General features: G+C 34.0%; 1 long non-coding RNA gene across 1 annotated transcript; it reads right to left on the bottom strand.

The window, feature by feature from the left end:
* Positions 1-418: 418 nt before the first annotated feature.
* Positions 419-8,479, bottom strand: LOC132622749 (uncharacterized). The gene is made up of 4 exons (XR_009575984.1): positions 8,193-8,479; positions 8,023-8,095; positions 7,798-7,921; positions 419-2,166 (listed from the first exon to the last, which is right to left on the bottom strand). It is a non-coding gene; the product is annotated as an uncharacterized LOC132622749 (long non-coding RNA).

Raw genomic sequence — 8,479 nt, 5'->3', positions numbered from 1 at the left:
TTTTTATATTCCAACTTCGTTCTAAAGCCCTAAGCAGCCATTTTCCTCTCTCCTCATCCTCCCACGTCAAGGTAAGATTGCTCTAACGATTCCACAGTAATTCTAACATGAATTCATGATTAGTAACATGATTCTTCAACCAAAACATAGGATTTCCAAGGTAAATCCTTCTCAAGCAATTCAAAGCTAGGGTTTTGGTGTTCTTCGTCAGAAAAGCAGTTTAATTCGTTAGATTGGAGCGATTATAGGTGTGTAAGGCTAAATCTCTACGTTTGGGAATGTTAATGATTCTCCCTACGCCACGTTCTTTTACGACTATCATAAATTTGCCTCAGAGTACAGTTATGCCCTAGTTTCATGAATAGTTGTAGAACTTCTATTTTCTATGGATATAGTTTCATAATTCGTTCATGGTTATTATTTCGAATATTATGTAATCAGTATAGACTCGTGTATTGACATCACATGAGTCTCAGTCAGTGTATAACCAGTTGATGCTTTACATTCCATAATCAGTTCACTAATACCAGTATTTCAGTGTTATGCTTATCAATATGTCTCTCAGTGTATTATCATGAATTGTGAATGTTGAACAGATAATATCTGTGTATTCTCCGCTGCTTTGTTCTGTTTCCGCTATTTGCAAAGTGTTTCCCTCTCTCAGATGAAGTTTTGATAAGAGTTTGGAGCTTGTAACCATCAAAGAAGTTTCCCAGTCATTGTACGCCTCTAGGAATTTTGTTGCTAGTGATTTAATTCCTTCCAATCCTTTTAGGAGGTCCACATGCCCATCACGTGCCTCTTCTGGTAGTTTAAGTGACTTAATAGGCGGGTTTTTTGAAGTTTGGCCTATTGAAAATTTTGGGCTTTGATCCTGTGTTACTTTCAGAGCAGAGACCCCAGGCCCAATTGACATTTAAAAAGTTTTCCTGGCTTTTTCACGTGCCTTTGCAATTTCACGTGATTTCTCCCCTGTTTTCTACCAGACTGAATAAACAGCCTTCTACCTCTTTACCCTTTGGTTTAAAGCTTTATGATTGCTAGTTAAAGGTTTTTGAATTGCTTTCTTCTCCGGCGACCACCTTTACCAGAGTTTCGGCCCACATTTGCATAGTGTAGCAAAAATGACCATCTTCAATATGCACCTCCTTGGGTATGTTGGTACCGTCACCTCTGATTTTAATCCTCGCCCATTTAAGATGATTACACAATTGTGTTTCCTCTTCCGTCTCTACCCAACCTCTACAATGGTTTCCAATGGCTCTAAAGAATTTCTAGGACTAGAAGTGTAGTTGTAAGCCTACAATTCTGACCCAAGTTGAGCTGGGTCTACTTTCTCTCCCATTACACCTATCATCGGATTCCACCATTGTAGTTTGACTGGAAGATTTTTACAGACCCAGTCCCCTACAATTACTTGCTCTGTCGTAACTCTTGAAGCGAACTCAAAGAGGAAATAACCTTCTCCCATCTCATAAATGTTCAATCCATGTGCTTGTTTCCATAGGCTGTTGGACCATCTCCTGACTTCTTGTAGGGTTGGTGTGACACTAGTTTTGATCTTGAAAAAGCCCACCAAGCTCCCCTTTTAAAACTTCATTCTGTGATGTTGAAAAATCATTAATGCATGTTCTTCCCCACCCCACCCCCCACCCCCACCCCATTTAATGTGCATTTTGCAACTGTCTCCTTGTCCTCCCTATTTGCCCATTTAATGCTCTTAACGGCTTCAGCATAAGGAATTTTATTGTCAACTAGCCTGAATTCCTCTAGCTTGCCCTCATTCGTGTGACTATTAATGAATCTACCAACTTTCTCTGCGATAAACACCCAACCTTTAGTTAAACGTCAGTTTAGGAATAATTATAACCGATCTCCTTCTATATTTGGTAAAATTTATGGCGCCAAACACTTCTGAGAAGTTATCTTTCTTCTTGCATCTTTTCACCAGATTCCCCCTCGTCTTAGAAGCTTCTCGCAAGATCTGAATGATCCATTCCATTGTCTTCTTGTTGAAGGATGTTCTCGTGATAGAGTTTCTGCTTCTTTCAGTCCACACACACTCAGGAGCATCATGTCTATTGGTGATATTTATATTGCTTCTTGGTGTCTCTGGAGACTCTAGTATAAGCTCTCAAAGGATGAAATATTACCTTCTCTATTGCCCTGTCATCCCAAAAAGTAAAAAAGAGGGAAAAAGTTAATCTCAAAACACCTTGCTGGTATAATAGCATACAAATATAGCAAATAAGAAGCCATCTGTTATCTTTATTAGAATAATTCTAAGTGGATTCTAGCAAAAAATAATACTTGAAGTGAATTGTTCTCCTTCGTCAGTGTTGATTGCTTTATATTCATAAGAAAGCCTCGTGCACTGATAAGTTCAAATCCACTCCTCAAAGAGAAAGTGTACACGGTCGTCGCAATATAATTTACCCATGAGTCGGGGTCGAATCCCACAAAGAACAATATAAAGGCGATTAAGAAAGTAAAGTATTTATCACCAACTAAGCTAAGTCAAACACTTTTTCAATATTTGGTTTTTCGATTTAAAAATTAATAAAGATAAAACTAACCTAGAAAACAAGTAAACTGATCAATGGTAACAAGCATGGATACAAGAGAAATTACTCTCAAGTAACGATCCAATGTATTTTATGAGTTTACAACTAAGAGCGAGTTTATGTTAATAGATAATGGTCTTTAAAATCTCATTGAAAGTCTTCCCACCAAATCAATGAATTTCACTCTAAACTTTTTCAAGGTTTAGAGTGTGATATTAAGCACTGTCAATTGAATCTCAAGTTAACTTTTCTATTCCTAACTCAAGTTATTAGATGAGGTTTAAAGCCCCAAATCCTTGTTAATTAATCTTTCCCAGCCTCAATTTTCCTCTTCCGAGCTCAAATCGAAGTAAATGGGCGAGTCCTAGGGTTAGCTAAACCCTTAAGAAACATTAAGGAACAAGATTAATTAAAGAAACTAAAACCCACTTCATTAGAAATAAAAATCATTCAATACATAAGCATAACAAGAGTTCTAATCCAAACTTTAACAATGTATACTTCTATAAATAAGTTTCAAGTGATGGAATAAAATGTTACACACTTAGATAGTCAATACATAGCAAGAAAAAGAAGAAATGAGTAAAGAATTAAGAAAAAATTGAGAGCAAAATGCTAAGAGAGGAAAAAATATACCAGTTTCGAAAGGTTTGGTTTGAAAATCAAGTTGGAGTTGGAGTCTCTCGTTCGCGGTTTCGAGTTTGTGGAACTGAAAGTTAGCTATTGTTTTGATTAAGCACCGGGTGTCCGGGTCTCTTTGAGCCCCGACTAATCCCGGGGGTGCACAGGCCCTCGGCAAGGAGTTTCCCGCAAGTGCACCACGGGTAATTCAGGGTTTTACCCCAGTCCAATGGCCCTCAGAAATTGTTTGCACCCAGTGGGTTTCGAACTTGAGACCTTGAAAGGGAGCACCCCAAGGCTCAAGCCAATTACCACCAGGCTGTTAGCTTTGGAAATCTATACATTGTAGCAATTTTCTTATCGTGAATTAATCTTCGCAAAAAGGTAACACCCAATATTCTTTGTATAGTTTAATGTCATGATTATATGAAGACCCATATTTAAGTTATTTAGCTGTTATATACTTTAGAACGTTCATTATAACTTTAATTCCATAAAAATATTATCCTTTGTTTGTGGGAAAAAAACATCATTTAAATGACAATGTTTCTGTATCATTAGATTCCTGGTCGTGTTCTATTTTGGTTTTTCTCTTCGTGAATCATACTACATCAAAAGAGGCTTTTAGTGGCAATATATTTTCCTTTTAGCGGCAATAGTTATTGCCACAAAAACATTTACCAGCAATTGCAATTGGTTAATGTCATTAGATCCAAGGTCGCTAAAGCCTTTAGTGGCATTTTTTGTTAGGGCTAAAGTTTGGTATTGCTGGTAATAATTGATTCTAGAATATAATTAGCGACAATTAAGTTATTGCCGCAAATTAATTGCTGCTAAAAGCATATTTTGTTGTAGTGATAGTGTGCGGAAATAGAATTAATTAAACCACAAAATTGTAACTTTTATTTTAAGCAAGTACTATTTAATTATGTGAATTTGTTTCACCCACAAAACGTGATTTGGTGTATATTGTATTATACCCATCTATGAAACAGTAACTGACAAATGCTAAAAATTATAAAAATTAGCCTTCCACTAACATAAACAATGTTATAGCTCATCCAGATAATTAGTTTAATCTGTAGAACACCCAAAAGAAAAAGGAGATAGTAAAAGTTCCAATAATTATATAAGAACAAAAAAAAAAAAAAAACCTTTGAAATAATTGAAAGGCTTTTCATTGCCTGATACTCCCTTCGTTGCCTTGTAAATGGTATTAAATATTTGCTCCCTGGTATAAATTTTATGAAAAAGTATACTCATATAAAATTCTTATCATCATGCTTATAATAGCGGGTCCTACTTTAAATTTGTATTAGGTGAATGCTTGCTGCATATGATGTTAGTAATTGTTAGTATTTGATTATATAATTGTTATGTATGTGTCAAAGCATATGTTTATTTTAATTGCTATGTATTGTGTAAGTAACAAAAATCCATTAGGCATTCTCGGCTCTCTTTTTACTTATGAGATTTTAAATCGGTATCTTCGCTTTGAGCTGTACATTTCAATGAAAATCATATCCTTGTGTGAATATGTTATATATATGTGTTTCATTTTAAGATGAAAGATGTAAGTATTAGCAGTAAGTATCCAATGATTGTTAGTAGCATATTTGATATGGGTTTACACTCATGGTTCTATCTTGTTTTAATATCTCCAAGTTATTTGTAAATATGTTCATTTTTCAAGTTTTGCACGTGAATGATTTTACTTTGAGCTGAAGGCATACCGGTGATTTGTTTTTTAATTGAGATGTAAATGAGATCATTTCTGCTAAGGCGTAAAAGTTTATAGTTAATTAATTTAAGTGGTAATTCTCTTAATGGTTTATTTTAAGACCCAGTTAAACAAATTGGAGATGACTGAGATGAGATGCAAATCTATATCAAATCTCGTAGCCAAGTAAAAAGAAAAGAGTGGTAAAAACATTTGTAAGACAGCGAGATGGATTGCCAATTTATTTCAAACTTGTTGCCCAAAGAGAAGAAAATTAGTCGACAAAGAATGAGTTTGGGTTTGGGTTAAGCTAGATGCTAATTAATTTGAGAAATAATCAATGATAAAATCGGAAGGCTGCTACCGATAAATCTTTTAAATAAAATTCAATTATCATATCCAAAGCCGGATTAACTATGGTGGATAGACTTTGAGAACGTTAGATGTTTATTTAGGCATGGGAAGCGAGAATGATCCATAAAGGCCTCAAAAGGCGCGAGATAAAAAAAAAATATCAAAAATCGTGGTAAGGTTGGAAAGCGCTGCTACTAGTGGTGTACAAAGTAAATCGACAAACCGATAAATCGAGTCAAACTGAGAAAAAAAACCCGACTAGTGGTTTGGTTTGACTTGGTTTGGTGATGGAAAAAAAATCCGACCATAATTGGTTTGGTTTGGTTTAGCTAAAAAAAGTCAAGCCGAACCAAACTAACCCGACATTGCATTTATTCAATTTTTAAAATATTTTATACATAAATATATTTATTTATAATGTAATTTATAAATATTTCTTAAATTTTTTCATAGTTTTTTGTCTATTATTATATTATTTCAAGCTTGAACTTAGAATTTTGAATGTCAAGAAATTTTATATCTCATGAATGTTAGTAACTCAAAGAAAGTCCAAACCAAAACCAACTCAACACTAATGCTAACAAAAAAAATTCAATTCTACGACAAGGAATGACAATAATGTTGGATATTTATTCTTTAGTTTTACGTAATTGGTCTAGAGAGTGAAAATACATAACTTAATTTTTTTCTTTGTCATGTAATTAATACTTATTAGTTGTACTTATTTTAGCATGACTTAGTATTTTTAGATTATGGTCATTTTTTTATGGCTTATTAATTAGCAATATTTATTTTAATCGGTTTTATTATCTTTTTTGTTGAATATTTTAATACAATGTCATCACTCATCTTACATTTTGTGTTATTTTCTTAAGAAACACATTAATTATATAGTTATATCTTACTAGGACTAAAGAAATATTTGAAGTAAAAGTTATTTGTTTTGGATGTAGACTTTTCCGGGAAAAAAACCCGAGAAAACCCGAGATTGAAAAACCAGAAGTTTATTGGTTTGGTTTGGTGTGTAAATTTAAAAACCCGACGCAATTGATTTGGTTTGGTATTTAAAAATACGAACCAACCCGGTCTATGTACACCCCTAGCTGCTACCAGTACACCACACATTAATAAAAATGAGATAGTTTTTAATAATTTTAAAACAAATCAAAGAGGTCGGAAATAAGTACTCTTGGATGTTTAGCAGCAGACTTTTCCTTGCCACCCTTATTAACACTTGAGGCAGGTTTTCCCATAAAATGGAGATGAAAAAAATTAAGCAAGCATGGACATCAGAGGAAACAAATATTTGGTTCAAGTAAGAATAAAATGATCGGGAACAATGCACATTCTTAAAAGTCCCTGCACTTGTCTGCATGTCGTTCGTTTAATTTGTTTAGATTTATATTCCAAAGGAAAAGTGATAACCCATTCTCTGCTACTCAGGCTATGTTATCCTTCTCCAAGACCACATTTATCACGATGAGGAACAACAAAAAGTAATAAAACCTTAACTTTAGAGACTAATTAACATAAGTTTCTGTTAGATATATTTGATAGGAGGGTTACTTGATTCCAGACAAAAAATTATCATGCAATTCGAAGAAGCAGCTTTAAGTTCTATTGAATGTTTTTGTCTCCTAGTGATTTCTATAGTGGTGCGCTGCAGCAGCATAAAAACAAATTTCAGAGGAACATAATCTAAGAGGAAAACTCTTCGCTGGATAAGGAAGTGCGTCACTATGATTGACCTTCATACACTGCTTAAACTACCTTCAAAAGCACTACAAAATACTTAAACTTCCTTCTACAACAATATATCCAGTGTAATTTCACAAGTAGGGTCTGGGGAGGATACAGTGTACGCAGATCTTACCTCTATCTTGCGAGGTAGAGAGGTCAGAACAATTCACCATTGACTTTAATTCTTTGTGAAATGCGAATAAAATTTGAACAAATAAAGCACAAAAAAATAATGCAAGTTGATGTTTTCAATACTTGAAACTAAAGACAGGTATACTATGAACTTACCATATGAGTAACTATCACCATGTTGGATGTTCCTAAGGTCATAATCATTAATCAGCTGCATGTAAGGTAATTTGATAAATGAAATGACTAAGATATGGAAGAAATCACTATCTCCTCTGATCACCTAAGCAGCTTCCAAGACTACAAATTAAATATGCAGCAGAATACAGGGGTAGAAAAAGAAAATGATTGAAGTACCAAAAAGATAGTGCATGTAACAAAATCCGCCAAAGAAGCGGCCACAACAACATGGGAGAAGATAAAACAACCACAAAAAGCACTCGAAATACACCACATCAACATGTGAATCTAAGTAGCCAAACTATCGAGAAAATAAATTGTCACCAAAGTGAAAAAGAGATAATTCTCAATAACAAAGATTGTTATGCTATTTCTGTATATTTTTTTTTCTTTTTTTTTCCTTATAGTAGATTCCAAAAGAATCATATTAAGATGCAAAATAGAAGAGTTAAACCTTGTGTTGAGCTTCACTCAGATGTACAATCTTACCTTGCTTTTCTTTTGAGTCTTCAATTCTCTAAAACATCGGCCCTGCAAAGATTCCTCAAATCACCATCACATACACTAAACTGCTGCTGGTGATGCATTCTCCCAACATCTTTCTTCAAAATGCCTGAACAAAAAACAATACAAACACACAACCCATTAGCAAAAATTTGAAAAATACCCCTTAAAAATTGAATCTTCAACAAATTGTAAAACAAGAAAACTAACTTGCTGAACTCGAAATGAGAGAGAAACCCAAGAGTTAAATTATCAAAAAATGAACTCGGAATCTTCAAAATTTCTAACAAAAACAACACAAACAGTTAACCCATTACCAAAAATTATGAAAATAACCCATAAAAATTGAATCTTGAACGACTGTAAAATAGAAAACTAACTTGTTGAACTTGAAATGACAGAATTAATGAAACTCTGAAGAGTCCTATAGTATGTAAGACGAATACTGAGCTCCATCTGATATATCAACAAAATGTATGGAGACTACTTGCCTTCGTCTGTTGCCTACTCCGGCTTCTCTCTCGCTCATCACTTGGCTGTATTTGTTTTTATGTTTTTTTTTTCTTAAAGACGGGTGGTTAATTATTGGGATTTGGGTAAAAGAACTTTTAGGGAGACAATTTTGAAACTGATGAAAAACTCATACACATTGTGGAGAAACTAAAGG

The sequence above is a fragment of the Lycium barbarum genome, chromosome 12 (genome assembly GCF_019175385.1).
Source record: "Lycium barbarum isolate Lr01 chromosome 12, ASM1917538v2, whole genome shotgun sequence".
Classification (NCBI taxonomy): domain Eukaryota; kingdom Viridiplantae; phylum Streptophyta; class Magnoliopsida; order Solanales; family Solanaceae; genus Lycium; species Lycium barbarum.
This window is presented reverse-complemented; position numbering and strand designations above follow the sequence as displayed.